This window comes from Tenebrio molitor, chromosome 3, assembly GCF_963966145.1.
Source record: "Tenebrio molitor chromosome 3, icTenMoli1.1, whole genome shotgun sequence".
Classification (NCBI taxonomy): Eukaryota; Metazoa; Arthropoda; class Insecta; order Coleoptera; family Tenebrionidae; genus Tenebrio; species Tenebrio molitor.
Window position 1 is genome coordinate 4,849,201 of NC_091048.1, and position 16,568 is coordinate 4,865,768.

The window sequence follows — 16,568 nt, forward strand, 5'->3', positions numbered from 1 at the left end:
TGAAACAAACTCGGCATTTGCTCGTCTTGTATCAGCGGTTATGGCCGAACGGGGTGGAATTTTTGCGGAAACACGCCGTTTTAACTATGACAATCAAAACATCCACAAATTTTCAGCGCCAGTTTTGCCGTTTTCGGCGCGAAAAGCGGGGAAAATTCCGGAGTCAGCTCATTTCTTTAATGAGGTTATAGACACTTCGGAAATTAATTAATTTCACCCGCGTCTGAGCAAGCACGGCTAATTTATTATTATCACCCAATTTATTCCCGGGCCTTCAGAGAGGGAACACTTTTTAGCAAGAGAAAATGTTCGCTTTCGATAAAGTGACGTACATGTTTAATGTGTGTAATAAGTAAGTTGGGGTTGTGTTTTACGCCCCCGGAAAACACAGAAAGTTGGCTTAACGGGACAAGATAAAAAATGTTGCTCGACTGACTTGGAAACAAAAACTGTAGAATACATTCTGACGTTTTATTGTAAACCAATTTTTTGCTAGTCGACAATTCTCTGTCAGTTACTCTAACTTCCGGAGTTTCTCACTCATCGAGAGCCGATGACATGACCTCCGTTCGCGACACAGGTGCTGGTTCGGCAGATTTCTAGATGCCTCGTACTATTCCTTACTTTTCGCTATATTTTCGGTGCTGTAGAGAAAGGTGTCGATGTTAAATAGTTTCATTTTTTATTGCAAGGTATACCGGGTGGGGCATCGTATACGCGCACGCGAGAAATCGCGACTTCTAATTAAATAAAATTGTCGAAATTTTTCAGACTTACCTGGCTATTGGTAAGGTACATTTCATAATTTTTTGATAATTTTTCACTTACAAACAAAGCCAAAAAAAATTAAAATGTAAATTTCAACCATAAAGTCAAATTATGATTTTTATACTAACCTACCCAAATTCACTTCCTATAATTATTTACGAAATCTACGGAAAAAAATACCAATTAGATTTTGAATTAAACGCAGTTTTATATTTCAACTTTCAAAATCATTTTTATTTATGACCTGCTACTTGTGCTGTCGTAAATTTAGGTGACAATGGAAACTGTCAATTTTATGGCAAAAAGGTTTAAAACGGTCGGCTAAACCTTTGTTGGGAAATTATACCATTGTGCCGTAAATCACCCGTCTGGTTTACGTTTAAATAAAAAAGCGAATTATTTAGCTAACCAAGTCAAAATTTGTAATTGTGCCACCAGCGTTTGATGGGCTAGCAGATACAGATTCATTTAGTGTAAAAACTTTATAGGTAAATTAACAGTTAATTTCAGAAAACTAATAAAACTGTTACGGCCTTATTTATTAACAAAAAAAATTTAAAAACTTCTCAAATATACCTTATCAATAATTAGTCAGGTATATAAAATTTCGCCAATTTTATTTAATCAGAAGTCGCGATTTCTGGCGTGCGCGTATACGATGCCCCACCCGGTACAGGAATGATTCAACATTTGTTGTTTTTGATAGGTTGCAAAAAAGAAAATGGTACATTTGGTGTAATAGTTTTCCAAAGGTCATGAAAAACATTTATGCGCCCTTATTTTCATCATCATTTTTCGTGTCCGCATGCTGAAACTTCGAAGAAACCTTTTTCTATTTTAGGAACAGAGAGCAACACCTGAGGATCTGACGAATAGCAAGTTTGCTCTGGCTATTCTGTACGCGCTTGACAGTTTTTTGAGATGGGTCTCTTCCGTGATGGTCTCTTACTTCTTGCTCACAAAAACTATTCAAATATTATTTCTGTGATCGTCTTACGGCCTTGTCAGTTCACAATCAGAATATTATTAATTTATGTGGTATCTTGTTTTTATCATGCTAATGGTAGACGTACATTTTTCAAATTCTCTATTTATCAAGTTTCTGAATTTTATTCTGTTGCTTGTTCCAACCCATAATAAAAAAATTTAATTTCATTTCAAAAATAATTTTGTTGCTTGTTCTTGTTCCTTGAGTAAAATGCCGTTCATTATTTTATTGTTAATAACTATGTACTAATAAAATAATAATAAAACTACATTCCAACTATATTTTAATGCTAATAGATTTAATATGTCAAATAAACACGTCGAACACTAGCTGACTTCGCGTGGGTAGAATTCACTGAGCAATAAAACTAAAAAAAACATGTATTTTTCTTTAACTTCTTGGTAAACAACTCTACCAAAATTCTCCGAATTGTTTCATCTCTTTCATTAGTAGTTAGCCCCTCACAAGGTGGCCCATAGCTCATTTTCTAAACCAGAAATTAAAAAATAATCGAACGAAAACCTCGTCAAAACACGTTCAGTAGTTTTTTAGTTATAAATACTCAAGAGATGCATTCATAAATACAAATTGTACCTCAGATAATACGTTATGAACAAGACGATATGAGGAAATCATGATTATATTAATTGTGATGTCTTTATAATTTTTTTTCATTTAAAATCTATAATATTATGATGCTTTCAGTCTTCCTTTTGTCTTTGAGTTTTCTTGTTCATGTCCTTTTAATTCTTTATAACAAACTACTATAGCCTCATTCATATTGCATTTGAATATTCTCATTTCCAGATACAAATACAGGGGCACTATAGATGATTGTCTCATCGCAGTAGGCGCAAGCCTCATAACATGAGTGAGACTAGTATCGCCGATAGGTGGCGATACTGGTGGTAGTGGCAATCTGTCTGCTAGTTTGTCTAACGTTGCGAGGCTGGCGCCACATCCAAAATGTATGTGGGTTTTCAAGGTCAACTGCGATGGAACAATCATTTATAATGACCCTGTATATGTTTTAAACATTTCAAACCCTTCTATCTATTTCCATATTGTCGAAAATACCCTACATGCATTAATGAGTACCTGTTTTAATTTTGTGTTTTTGTTTTTTCTTAATACTGAGATAGTGCTTTTCTCTTACCCAGTAAATCTTAACTGAGAGCGTAGTTTATAGATTCCTTGTAAAAAAAAATTCTTTCAACATACGCGCAATATACGAGTTTGATTGCCACGATAACAAGTGCCATTGTGTTATAAATAATATTATTACAAATTACGTAAATATGCAATTTTTTTAAAAAGCAGGTTCTAGTTTTTATCATAAGAATTGCATCAGAGCCTTGGATTATTATAAAAAATGACCAACAATAATATTAAACAAGTTTGAACTGGAAATATTTACTCCATTACATGTTTTCAACGATCGATAAGGTGTGTAAACGTAGATAGTCGTGAATATGGTTTCAGAAGTTTAAAAATATTCATTGCTTTTTAGGAGTAATTTTGAAAAAAGATTACAACATTTACATATGCTTCAATAGATTCCAGCAAGTTTGTGGTAAGAAACAAATACTCGACCTTCAATAATTTTTATTATTATTCCTACCTGATAATGGAGAAAATTTATAAAATTAGCAAGAGCAACATTTTACATTTAGTAGATAAGAATGGGTACCTAATTTACGAGCTTTATTGCCAAACGCGACGCCACTGGTAAGCAGATTCTTCGGTGAAATGTCAAAGAAACGTCAATTTTAAAGCAACGGCAACTTTGGAAAAAGTTTTCGATTTTGGCAAAGTTTACGAATGTTTCCTGTAATTGTAAGCAATACTTATCCCAGAATAAGTGATAAAATGAGTTTTAACATTGAAGATAAAGCATTAATTATTATTAATTAATTAATAATAGATTTTTTGAGAGGTAGGCAACCAATAAACCGGCTGTGTATAGCAAGTGTACATATGCACATGTGTACGATTAAGCTAAGACAGACGTTTCGATAAAACAAAAGATGAGGTAGCACCCTTGATTTGTTCTTGTTGGTCACTTAACACAATATCAGCAGAGTTACTCATCACCACTGCTATAATACCTACTTATTTATTATACAAGACGATAAAATTGTATTTTATCTTCGAGAGCTAATTAATTTTTCTATAGCATTTGTGTATTTTATTATTAAATAGTAGTTTATTTAACGAGTTCGTGTGTAAATTGGCCTTTTTTGGCATGAGTGCGCCAGTTTAAAACGCTCGTTTCACTCGCGTTTTAAAGGCCCACGAGTACCAAAAAAGGCCAATTTACACAAGAACCAGTTGAATATGTACAACGTTTTTTGTTCGACGAGCCCCTTAAAGGCTCTAAATCACTTAAAATCTTTAAAATTAGCTTGACGTTTCGTTTTGACAAATTGTCAAATTTATCAAAATCCGTTCACACAGGAGAAAATTCTCAAATTCTAACAGTGTCGAACAAAAAACATTTTTTTTAAATCATTACTAATCGTGTCAGCTTTTAAAATCACGTTAGTATGAGCTTTGTTAGTGTAATAAAAATAAATAAATTACTTTATCTACCCTTGCTGTTAAAGTAGCACTTTATCTACCCCTGCGGTTAAAATGCTAGATGTTACTTTGCAATTCTTATTTTATATTTCCCACTTAATTGATACGCTTTTATGTTAGAGCAGTTATTATGACTTGATCAGAGAAAAAAAGCTCAAAAGAAACTTAGTAAACTTCCATCTATCTTTTTTGCATGGAGGGAGGTGTTTATTACTATTAGATACTTACAATATAAACATTTCCCATGAAACTGGTTCGAACTTCGGACACACTTAACATAAATTATTCGTGGTTGATGAACAATTTTATTTGTAGTGACGCATGCAAACAAAAATTATTTTATGATATGGATTCCTGCATCCGTTGGAAAAATTTGATCGTGCACCACCCGATACTCTGGAGAAATATCGCCTCGAGACAGTCTCTTTTACTCTAAATATTTATTAACAGGCCCCACATCTTTTATCTTTCGTAACCACGACCACTTTTAAAATCTATTTTGCTGCATTATACATTATGTCCTTGCGAAATTTACGATGCAGACCGAGCCCTTCTTGTGACACTTTTCAAAACCATTTATATAAGAAATGTAGTCAATAAATTCCAATTCGACGTTTTATCACGCATTTCGTGCAAGTCAACTTTACTCTAAAATTTGATACTTAAGAGAGTCAACAAAACTTTGATGTATGTTATTGAAGTTTGTTTAAAAGAGGGCAACTCCGCAAATTCCGCTGATGTGCTAAGTTTACGCTCCCTGCGAGGACCACCAAGACGTAATGGTGTGTTGAGAACGACGATTAACATAATTTGTATCATTAACCGGTTCAGTTGCTATTGTTCTATATGCATGAGGGGGTCTTCTCACTCCTACGTGGAGAACACAGTCGCCACCCTTACAAGATTTCACTGTACCGCACCTCCCCCATAAAATTTCTATTACGTCTAGCTACTTGCACAAAGATAAATTTCCAGTGAAAACAGGATGTTTGTGGTGCGTTGCACTTACTCTGCACTGAGACTAATTCTCATTTAAATCTGTTCCAGGGCTGGAATCGGTCTGGACCATGCATAACAGGTGAGTTTTTTTTTAAAGGATAATTCATGACTCCCACTAAGACTGGGATTCTGGTCGGTTTCCTTCAATAAAACCGAGCCATTAAGTTTGCTATCCTCCCACGAAATTTAAGAAAACGGTTATCCAAATAAAATTTACGTTTCTCCATTGTTCCATTCCGTTTTCTATTCTTCTCCATCTCGGACATAATAGTAAGTTCGAGAAAGCTCTAAATATCGTCTGGATACGTATTTTTTCAGCGAGAGACACTCGGGTAAGTCTCTTATTTATTAAAAAGGGGGTCAAACACCAGGGCTGCGAACTTGGAGCGATGACTTGTGTTTTTGTTGCATTATTATAAACACCCGGCCTGAATCTGATATGGGTAATTAATGGGAGTCGGCGATCCAGATTTATTGTGTCTGTAAAAGCGTTTTCAGGATAATTTGATGAAGTTGTTTGGGTGTTGCGTGTATTTTTCAGGCGATCAAGAACAGGTTGTCTAGATTATTTACGATCTGCACGGCTAAAAGCAGACTAAACAAAACCAGACTTTGAATATTTAAAAAATTTATTTTAAAATTTTTAAAGCAGAAACTCTCCGAAATAAAGCTCGAATCAGACCATTCGCTTGACACAGTTAGCTCATAAGTTAATAAATAAATAAGGAAATTTGTAGGAATTTTCATGATCTTTGAAGCCACCAACAAGCAATTTTATTACTTAACTGACTAGTGACTAGACTAGTGACGGAATTGAAAATGCAACCCACAATACAGCTGGCTACTGAAATTAAAATATCCGGCTTGTTTTGAAAATGTATTGTGGGTTGCATTTTTACTTCCGGACTCATTATCATTCGTGAAATACCCTGTATATTTATTCATACCTTGAAGTCAGCAAAATGACCTTATATCATTTCTCCGTCGCATGTTGTAGAGCAAAAGTCATAGTCCCTTGGCTAAAGTACAAGAAGACATTTTTTGCTTTGTGTACTTTAATTCTCATTTATTAGCTGGGTTTTAATGTATCTGGCATGAAATCAAGATACATATATTTCATTCAAATAAAATATCAATGGATAATTATGCAACCAACAAAACAAATATTGCCAGCGGCGTCAGAACGGCTAGCCGATGGCGATTCTACAAACATGTAAATGAATATAATGAAATTTTCCGTAGCCGAAATCTGTTTTAAATAGCGTTTTGAGCATTTCCCTGGAACTTACTCGTTGCCTGCGTCGTTTAACATTGAGTATGGAAGCCACTTTTCATCCCCCGTAACAATCTAATTCAAAAAAGGGTCACATTTTCGTCGCTAAACAGGCACACAGCACACATTAACTCTTTGTTGCTAATTCGCTTCGCTTAATTCGTGCACACTCATTGTTTCACGTTAGAGAGCTTTTCACATTTTTTTGGCTACCAATGAATTGCCCAGAGAGTTGATTAGTGTTTCATCTATTTCCTCAACCGTTACAACCGAATTGTGGTGTTCCGTCAAACTTTACCTCCTTTTCAGGGCTCAGCTTATTCTGAAAGCTCCAGTTTCCCGAGAACATAATTAACGATTTTTCACTTCAATTTCCAAAGCGTAATAAACAACTGAATGGGTTTCTTGAATACTTAAAAATTAGTAATTAGCAAAACATTTTTTCATTCTCCCCCCTACGAAAGTAGGGTGATAAATGTCATAAAATAATGCTTCTGTATTGTTACTAAAGTAACGTTAACAACAAGCCAGCTTATACCTACTAATTTTATTATAATCACTGAATCATTGTATTTTATTAAATGTTTAATACATTACACGCTGCGAAAGCTCTTTCACGTGCTTGGAGTTTTTAATTAACCTCGGCTACGCTTACGCGTCGCCTCGGCCATTTAAAAACACCTCGCACATAAAAGTAAACTAGGAATCTTTCGTATTCTACAAATTTTGAATTTTAAAATGTATTCATTCCTGATGAATAAAATTTGTTGAGAAGTGAGAGGATTTGTGTGATATAGGAGTGGGCTTTTAAAGGATAAATACGTTGGGCTAAAATCGTATTTCGAGGCGTTCTGGTAATTAAAAGAAGGAGTGAAGAGCGATAACAGAGCTGAGGGCGCCACACCAACCGGACTAAACTTACAAGTTATTTTCTCCGTCGATTAGAGAGCTTTTATGTGTATAAATTCGGGTTAAATATCCGGAGCGGGATCAAAAACGAGAAAGCACACTTTTCTTTCCGACGGGGGTGGCGAGAGGCCGTAAATTACATTTCGCAATAAACCAGACTACAAATTGAATATTAGATTGAACTTATTCAGGATAGTGTCTGAATACGGCTTGGTTTACATTCAACATGATAAATATCGAGACATCGCCGCAAGGATTAATCCTGACCGTTCTAGCACGCCTAACCTTCACGCTTCGTCCTTCTCCCTCTTGTAGGTACGCGGAAAGGGTAATTCGGCTCGACACTCCGGATTAAATTATGCCACAAATTGACATATTCGGTAATTACGGAAGCTATATCAAAGCTCGACTAATCACATCCCAACGGCGACATAAGCACTATTTCGGGGGTTCGTCAACCTTTTTGATTGACGAATTAAAGGATTTAAAGTGATCGCCTTCACGGTTTGATTGATTCGACACACTTTTAATGCTGTCGCTACGCCGATACGTTAAACGCACTAAGTGACGTAACAAATTTAGACACGAGGACAATGGAACAGTAGCCAAAATGAACAAAAGCTACAGCGTCAGAAAATTACAGTTCATAAGAAAATTTAACAATTTTGTTGTTTTTACATTTCTCTCACGGTGAAACAATGTCTCACCTTTGACCTTTGACAGATGATCATATTCTTCAAGATTTACGTTTTAATTAGCTGCAATTTACAATGCAGTTCGGACAAAAAATGTAGTTATAAAATGTTGCACATATTAATTAGGTAGTTATCTGCTCGTTGGAACTATCGGGCCTTCAAATAAATATATATTTAGAGTAGGCGTAGACTAGATTGAATTCTGTTAACAGTGTAAAGTAATTTTTGTAGGTAACCAATTATTGTCCTGAGTTACACAAGTTACATAATTAGCTTTTTCCCAATTTCATATTGTCATATTCCGTTCAGGGGGAATAGGGAGAATGCACTAAAAAATTAAAAATATTTTCTAACCTAATTTTATGTCGTTAAAATGTCAGACGTTTCTTGTGTCATTTTCTACGCTGGAAAAATGTTGCAAACAATTGAATTTCCATAGGTTGCTCTAAATATTAATTTCTTTGAAGGCCCGTTAGATATGCAACTGATAAAAAAAAAATTATACGTATGTTTATGTGGTGTCGATTTTTCATAAAATGAAAGCTAAACCGACATCCTATGTGTATTATAAAATGCCATTTTGCGAGATATACCTAATCTCTGTTATCAAAATGAAAATCGTGTAAACTGGAAATAAAAATTTTTCATGGAGTTTATATTTGGAGTTAATCAGCTAAAAGTTTTAGAGAGGATAAAAGTTGTTCTGCAGAGAGGATTAAATAAATTAACATATAACTTCCAATTACGAACATATTTACACAAAATTACATTTAATTAATCATTACTAGTAAATTTTGTAAATTATTACAATCCAATAAATAGGTAGTTGTTGTCATTAGATTTGTGAAATATGTTATTGTTTGATAAAAAAAAATGAGTTCAAGGTAATAAATCATTGGAAATAAATGGTATTATTAGAGCATTGATGTGGAAATAAATTACATGTAATAACAGTATATCGGAAAAGCAAATAAAAATGTTGTATTATGCATAGGTTGTTATTAGACGTTCACGTCAAAATATCCCAGCAGGAATTGCATCAATACTAGGGGAGTTCAGGGTTACTTTTTAACAACGTCCAATCATCAGATTAAGTTAAGAGATTGAGGAGAGATTTCCATTTATTCACTTTAAGAATTCATGAGCTTTCCCATCGAGAATACATGATAAACCTCACCGAACAGACTGGATCTCGTCGGTTTATCTTTTTCTCAAATATATTTCTAGTCTTTGTAGGTGTATCTTGCATAAGGTACTCTTTGTGAAGTTGAGCTGTTTGTCGTAAAGGAAATAAATCTTCTTGAAGACGCCGTGTCGGATTGAAAAATAACCAGAAATTTTAGATCAACAAGATTAACCAAAATAGAAAAAAAATGCCATTCAACGTGGAAACGCTGCAAGCATTCGAGGCACGTTTCCAGATTCCGCATTATTATCGGAAATTTTTGCATTGTAAATTTAAAAATTAACATTTTTCAAATAATTACATCTTATAAATTGTAATAACAAATCAAAATCGTTAGCGCATTATTTTAGAACACTTCTATGGAAGTACATAATTTATCAGTTACAACAATTTAAAATTAAATACCTACTACGAGTACAACACATTTTATTTTTGACTAACTTTTGTGTAAGTGCGATTTTTTTTTTCCAGTTTACAACAGATGATGACGGTAATGTAATCTAATTAGGACAAACAAAATGCTAACAACGATGCTAAGTAAATACTCGAAATGCATTTAATTATCATATGAGCGTGGAAAGAGAAAGAGGAGAATGTTTAACATGACGGGTGTAGTGTGTGTGTTTATAGCTCCATAAAAATGTTGATCAACTATATTTTGTAAATAACAACGAAATTAACAGGAAAAAGTACGAACTTTTGTGATGTGCGTGTCAGTGTTGCAAATATCATTTCATCTCTAGATGGAAAACTGCAAAGCGTTCTGAATATTTCAAATAAAACGAGGTATGTTCACTGAAATATGTTGTTTTAACAATAGTTTTGTAACTCGATATTTGATTAAATGTGAGAAAATGTAATTTTAGTGCTCGATAAAATGCACTGAAATATTCTAATAATAGCATTAGCAAAACCAGGAATTATTCTGTTTAATTCAATAAAGCTTCAGGTTTTAAATATTTGATGAAGCCTGTCAAAAAACTCGCTTTCAGCTAAAAATGTAATTTATATAATAAATATATAATAAAATATTCAAAGCAATATTAAAAGTGAATAATTATTATGTTACTACATTATCAGAGGTTTTGTTTTTATTAGGTCATTATTTAAAAACATATGTATACATACGAGTATAATACCTAAACATTTTAAATTATTTTGTATTATATTATATTTCATAATTTAAGTCCCACTCATCTATATACAGGGTGTTTCAGTTTTCAGCTTAATATCTCGGTTATTTTCCAACGGATTTTTGTGAAATGCAGATATTTTAGACGATGAAGAGTAAAGTTTCATTAATGCAATAACCCAAGTCTTAAAAACGTAAACGTAATGCCTTTTTAAAATGTTAAATCACTTACGATTTATATCAAAAATTGATCGTTAATAAAAAATGCTGAAAGAGAAACTCGTCCTTGAAAGACGTCTGGTTTGCAAGAAAAAGGAAAAAACTGTGTTAATAGTGGCTGCAGATGCAAAAACATAGGTGCACTATCACCGAATTTTTGTCTTCGCACAAACGCAGGTGACATATTTGACGTTTATCTTTATAACCTTACAAAACTTACAAAGTTAAAGACAACATTTGGACGTAATTTATTATACTGGATGCTTAAATTCTTCCATAAAAGATTAAAATACGATAAGCAAGGTAATTTGGTTCACGTACGCTTCCTGTGTCTTCAAATAAATTGACGACTCTCTGAACCTTAAATTTTGTAAAGCCTACATTTGGATAGTGTTCCACGAGAAAACGAACTGTCTCGTTGAAGTTCTTACGATACTCTCCATAGGCAAAAATTGTTTCCTTTTTTAAAAATATTTATTATATTATTTTATAATTACTAATTGAAACTTCACCGTCTAAAATATCTGTATTTTATAGTATTGCCGTTATAACTTTTTATCTTCTCCGCCCACTAAAATTGACCAATCAGAATCAAAGTCAGATTCAATCTGTACAACTTTTCATCACATTTGCCACGTAAAAAAGTTAAGGTTAGAATTTTGCTGTCAAGTTCACAATTATTGTTTTAGGTTCTAAAAAATAAAATGTCATTAACACAATTCGAATGTCAGAAATGTTTACTGTGTAAATCAGATCGTCTTAACAACCTATTTGATTGGTAACTAAGAAAATGAAATGGGCGGGGCAGATAAAATGTTACGTTGTCCTTAGTATAGATTTCATAAAAATCCGTTGGCAAATAACCAAGATATTAGGCTCGAAAACTTAGCTGAGACACCCGTATAACTTTGGAGATACTCTCGTGTCAAAAATAAATTACTCCCTAGAATTCGAACTTTTAGGGAAATAACGTAGCGAGAAATTAGTCATTTGCAACTGTTGCAATTAATTTGCTGCCTTACATTTTTGGGATATCTTTTGTTTGTCACCAGAAACCACATAGCCTCCAACCTAACCAAATTTATGGCAACCTAGTAACGAATATCCCTAAATCCTAGAGAGTAATTTATTTTTGACACGAGAGTACTATTACACCATAAAAAAGTAACTTTGCACAAATTACAAATTTCGTCATCTTGGAGATAGATTATGCAACCAAACTTTCAACGAATAAATGCAAGTGATCAAAAGGGATTGTTTGGGTTGGTAATACTGAATTTTTTGTTCGACACTGTCAGAATTTGAGAATTTTCTCCTATGTGAACGGATTTTGATAAATGTCACAACTTGTCAAAACGAAACGTCAAGCTAATTTTAAAGATTTCGAACGATTTGGAGCCTATAAGGGGCTTGTCGAACAAAAAAAAACGTTGTATTCAACTCGTTCTTGTGTAAATAGGGCTTTTTTTTGGCACTCGTGGGCCTCGTTTCACTCGCGTTTTAAACTGGTCCACTCATGCAAAAAAAGCCCTATTTACACACGAACTCGTTAAATAAACTACTATTTTTGTTCGACACTGTCAGAATTTGAGAATTTTCTCCTGTGTGAACGAATTTTGATCAATTTGACAACTTGTCAAAGCGAAACGTCAAGCTAATTTTAAAGATTTTTAGCGATTTGGAGCCTTTAACGGGCTCGTCGAACAAAAAAACGTTGTATTCAACTCGTTCTTGTGTAATTTGGGCTTTTTTTTAGCACTCGTGGACCTTTAAAACTCTCGTTTCACTCGAGTTTTAAACTGGTCCACTCATGCCAAAAAAAGCCAAAATTACACACGAACTCGTTAAATAAATAACTATTATGTTTACCGTTATAATTTTTTCATTTACAAATTTTTATTTTTCACGTAACTACTTCATTTTATCCTCTTCAACTATTAGTGCATCTCAGCCTCTTGCTTGTTCCTCTTGTTTCACTCCCGACCATATAATCTCATCATGAATGAGCCCCCTATTCTATACTTTTACCTTGAAGTTCATTTATTAATTTATCTTACTTTCCTGTATCTACTATTCTTATGTCCCGTGTGCCGATTTTGCTAAGTATATTTTCTTTTCTATATATTTTTGTGCTTTTCTGCGTCAGGGTCGATATCTTGTTTATGGATGCGTCTAGTTTTTCCACAGTTCTATTTGTTTTTGTATTGTGATGTTAGTTTTTTTAATCTTTCCATTTACAGTTTTTGTTATGTCTAACTTCATATATCCTTTTTAACTTTAACCTGCTTACCTTTGTTCTTCTCTTCCTTTGCCCGTTTTCTGAGATTGGCTTGTATCTCTCTTTCCCTTTTTGTCACATCTGCCTCTATACAAATGTCCCAGAACTGTCTCCCAAAGAAAAAGGGGAGTATTTGAATGAATGTGATAATCTGAATTTTAAAGAAATAAAGTCCTATCTCAAGCCATATGAATAATTATTATTTTTGCTGTCTAGCAACCTGTCCAATTTTTTAGTAATACCTGAGGACGAGCTTCTGGGATTGCTGAAATTGAAAACTTTATAACTCGGTTATGTGAGCTACGGGAAAATTTATTTTAGTCATTTTGGAGTCTCTTTTGCCGTCGGCATTTTTATTCTTGAGAATGTTTATTTTGTTCGTCAGACTTTCTATTTACATATTTTGTCTCCTAATCTTCCTGCGCTTTTTAATTCGATTTTATTTCCGGTTGCTTCTTTATAAAATCTTTTAGTTGTTCCTTCAAGACTTTATCATTTTTAATGTTTAATGGGATTGCCTTAATCACCAGGTTTTTCACCTTTTTTCTCTTTCTAGTTTTTCAATCTTCTGGTTTGTTTCCTTTAATTCCGTTTCCGGGTTTCTTTTTTTTTTACTTTCAGTTTCTTAATTACGAGTATGTCCATGCTTTCTTTTCGTTCTTTTTTTATCCTTCTGATTTCCTCGTTTTTGCCATTATTTTTTGTATTGTATTTTGAGGCGATGATCTCCTTCTTACCTTGTTTTTGTTTTGTCGGAAATCGTTTTGTTAATTTACTTTTTCACTATTTCATCTCCTTCTCTATTTCTTTTCTTTCCATTGCTGCTCTCGTGTCCTGTTGCTAGCGTTTTCTTTATTGTTCCGCCACTGTTAATTTTTCAGTCTTTTTATTTGTATATCTTACAGCATCAGTACTTCCAGTGTATGTATTTTAATTTAGTCGTATGCTTTTGTAGTTATGAAATCCCCAGTTTCTCGAACACTTCCGCGTATCCCTCCTATACGTGTTAATAGTTATTCGGAATTAGCAACTTGCACTTGACTTTCGCGAAAACTCTTAATCTTTCCCTTATCTTATCTTTTACACTTATGTTTATCATCATTCCCTTTTATATTTTTATTGATACACTTGAGTTCCGGTCGGCAAAGTGAACGGACGCGACGAGAACTGCGGACTTTGCAAATCGAAATTTCGATCAATAACACGTCTGAGTGCGTCATATCGGACTAATTATATAAATTGCATCCGATCGCATCTTGTTTTATGTTTTATCAAGACAAAGTATGTAACAGAACAGACAATCGAAAAACCTTCATTGGGATTGGTAAGGAACGAGAAATTTATAAATAAGTACATATTTCATTAGAGATATAATTTACGATAAATTCTTCTTAATGTCAGAGTAAAAAAAAATGTTTTACTTTATGTCCTTTTATACTACGTTTCTGAGTTCGATGCCGGTAAGTCGTAAACCCCGGTTGTCATAAATCAATAATAATCACCGCTTAACACAGGCATTTATGCAAATTTCTTTTGTCGGAAAGGTACTTGCGCTGGGCTCACGTTAACAAACTGGCTATCCTCGTTCTGAAAGCTATGTGCGGGGGTAAGAGTGAGAAAACATGATGTTTGGAAGATGCCACGTAAGGAATAGTACCTTAGAGCAGGAAATCCAAAAAGTTATAGCTAATTATTTATGAAATGTTCTGGACGCCCTGGAATCTGTCAGCGCCAGCGTTTCGGTCGTTTTATGGCTTAGCGGCATCGGGCTCAGAAACAGAATATGTATAGTAGAGATGCACCATTACCAAATATAGAAAATCCAGAATATATAAAAAATTAATTTAGCTCTTTTAAGGAAGACATGACGACTACGGACTCTAGATTTTATGACACCACCCAAAAATTCTCCAATTATTTATAATGATAACAAGTTAGGTTATCTTTGTGTGTTATAAATAATATGTCGATAACATTTTTATTTGCAATGCAATGCAATAAAAATGAAACTGGATAATTTAGGTTTCAACGTTCATTTATTCACGCATTTGGTTCCTACAAATTTAAAGAGTGTCAATATTGTTTGCTTTTTACAAGGCTTTTGTCGTTTTACTGCTTATATTGGGTACAAGGGTTTTTCCTTCTATTCATAATCTGAGTTCCTGGAGACCTCAGTGTTCCATTTTAAGCTCATTGATTTTTTCGATATTTATTTATAACTTGCGGCTACTTTAAACTATGGTCGATGATGCGAATATTTTCAGCACTATTTGTTCCTTTGAAGATGCTCTTCAACTTCAGATGAGTCTCGATAAACTTAGATTTTAGTGCAAAATAAACAAAACTGAATGCTTCCAAGTGTAGCGAGCGCTCTGGCGTTTAGTTGGGAAAATGTTTTTAACATTATTATTATTATTACGCTGATTTACATAGAATTCCGCTACGACATGACCGATGATTTGCAACGCCTGCTCTGATTTGTTTTCTTTTTGATCGCTTTGTATATCTCCTAAAAAATATATGAATGGAAAGATTGTTATTTTTTTATTTTTAAGCATCGAATAAAAGAATTCAATAAATTACTTCTTTTTCTTGTTCCAAGTACAGGTGAACACATGTGCTGGCCACGTTGCTTGTATACCAGGAATATTTGTCTTGTCATTTTTATTGGAGAATAGGGATCAGCTGAATTTATATTCCCATATCAGCTAGGAACACATTGTTTCTTATTTATTATATAAATTCCGAAATGCAAAAAAGAAATTTATGGCTTTACTTACAATATTTTTCTTGAGAATAGTGAGCTACTCGAACGAAATAGCTTTTTAAAGAAGACCGGCAATAATTCAAACAATTTTCCCCAAATTCAAATAAAATTACATTCGCGACATTAATCAAGATTTAAAGTTGAGAAAACGTCACCTTTTTCTATTCCCATATTCTGGAAGATTTATGGAAAAAATCCCGGAATTTCTCGCCTTATTATCTAGCTGGAGCAACAAATAGATAATGAAACATTTGTCACTCCCCAATTACAACCCTTTGCAAGCAGAAACAATCGAGATCACACTTAACGCAACCGTTCTTCTCAATTACAATTGTTTATGACTTTTTGGCCGAACAACGGAATTTCGCAGGGTCGCCACCCAGGACAGGACTCAGATTAATACGCAACAAAACCGCACCCTCGCCCTTCATCCATCTCGTAGCCCCCACAAGCCGTCGCACGTTGCCAAGATTCTGATCTCATTTTTTAACGTCCTGCTCCTGGCGTACACAACCCAAATGAGCAAACAGCGGAAAATTAATTGTCAAAGTTGGTGCCAACACCTGACCCCTAATCCGGCCCTGTAGCTCATGTAAACTTTCGCTAATTGCCATTTAGGATCTGAGTGAAATTGTCCGAATTTCGGGCGAGTATAATGGGGGTGTCATCTGCATTTCAAAGACTCCAGCCCCACAAGATATGAATAATAACGTCTCGTTAACATTATGTCCGGATCCAATATCGTGTTATGAATTTCCGGTGCTGTGAATCTAT

The 16,568-nt window shown here is 34.0% G+C and overlaps 1 protein-coding gene across 5 annotated transcripts in view; it reads left to right on the forward strand.

Moving 5' to 3' along the window:
• LOC138125671 (somatostatin receptor type 2-like) overlaps nucleotides 1–16,568 on the forward strand; it is a 214,618-nt gene that overhangs the window by 185,596 nt on the left and 12,454 nt on the right. For 3 of the 5 annotated variants that reach the window (XM_069041107.1, XM_069041106.1, XM_069041108.1), the window contains one exon: nucleotides 5,384–5,414. The gene's annotated coding sequence lies outside the window, so the exon portion shown is untranslated. Of the gene's footprint in view, nucleotides 1–5,383; nucleotides 5,415–9,999; nucleotides 10,185–14,137; nucleotides 14,352–16,568 lie in introns of those variants that run through there. The other 2 variants (XM_069041110.1, XM_069041109.1) reach the window with 2 other exon arrangements.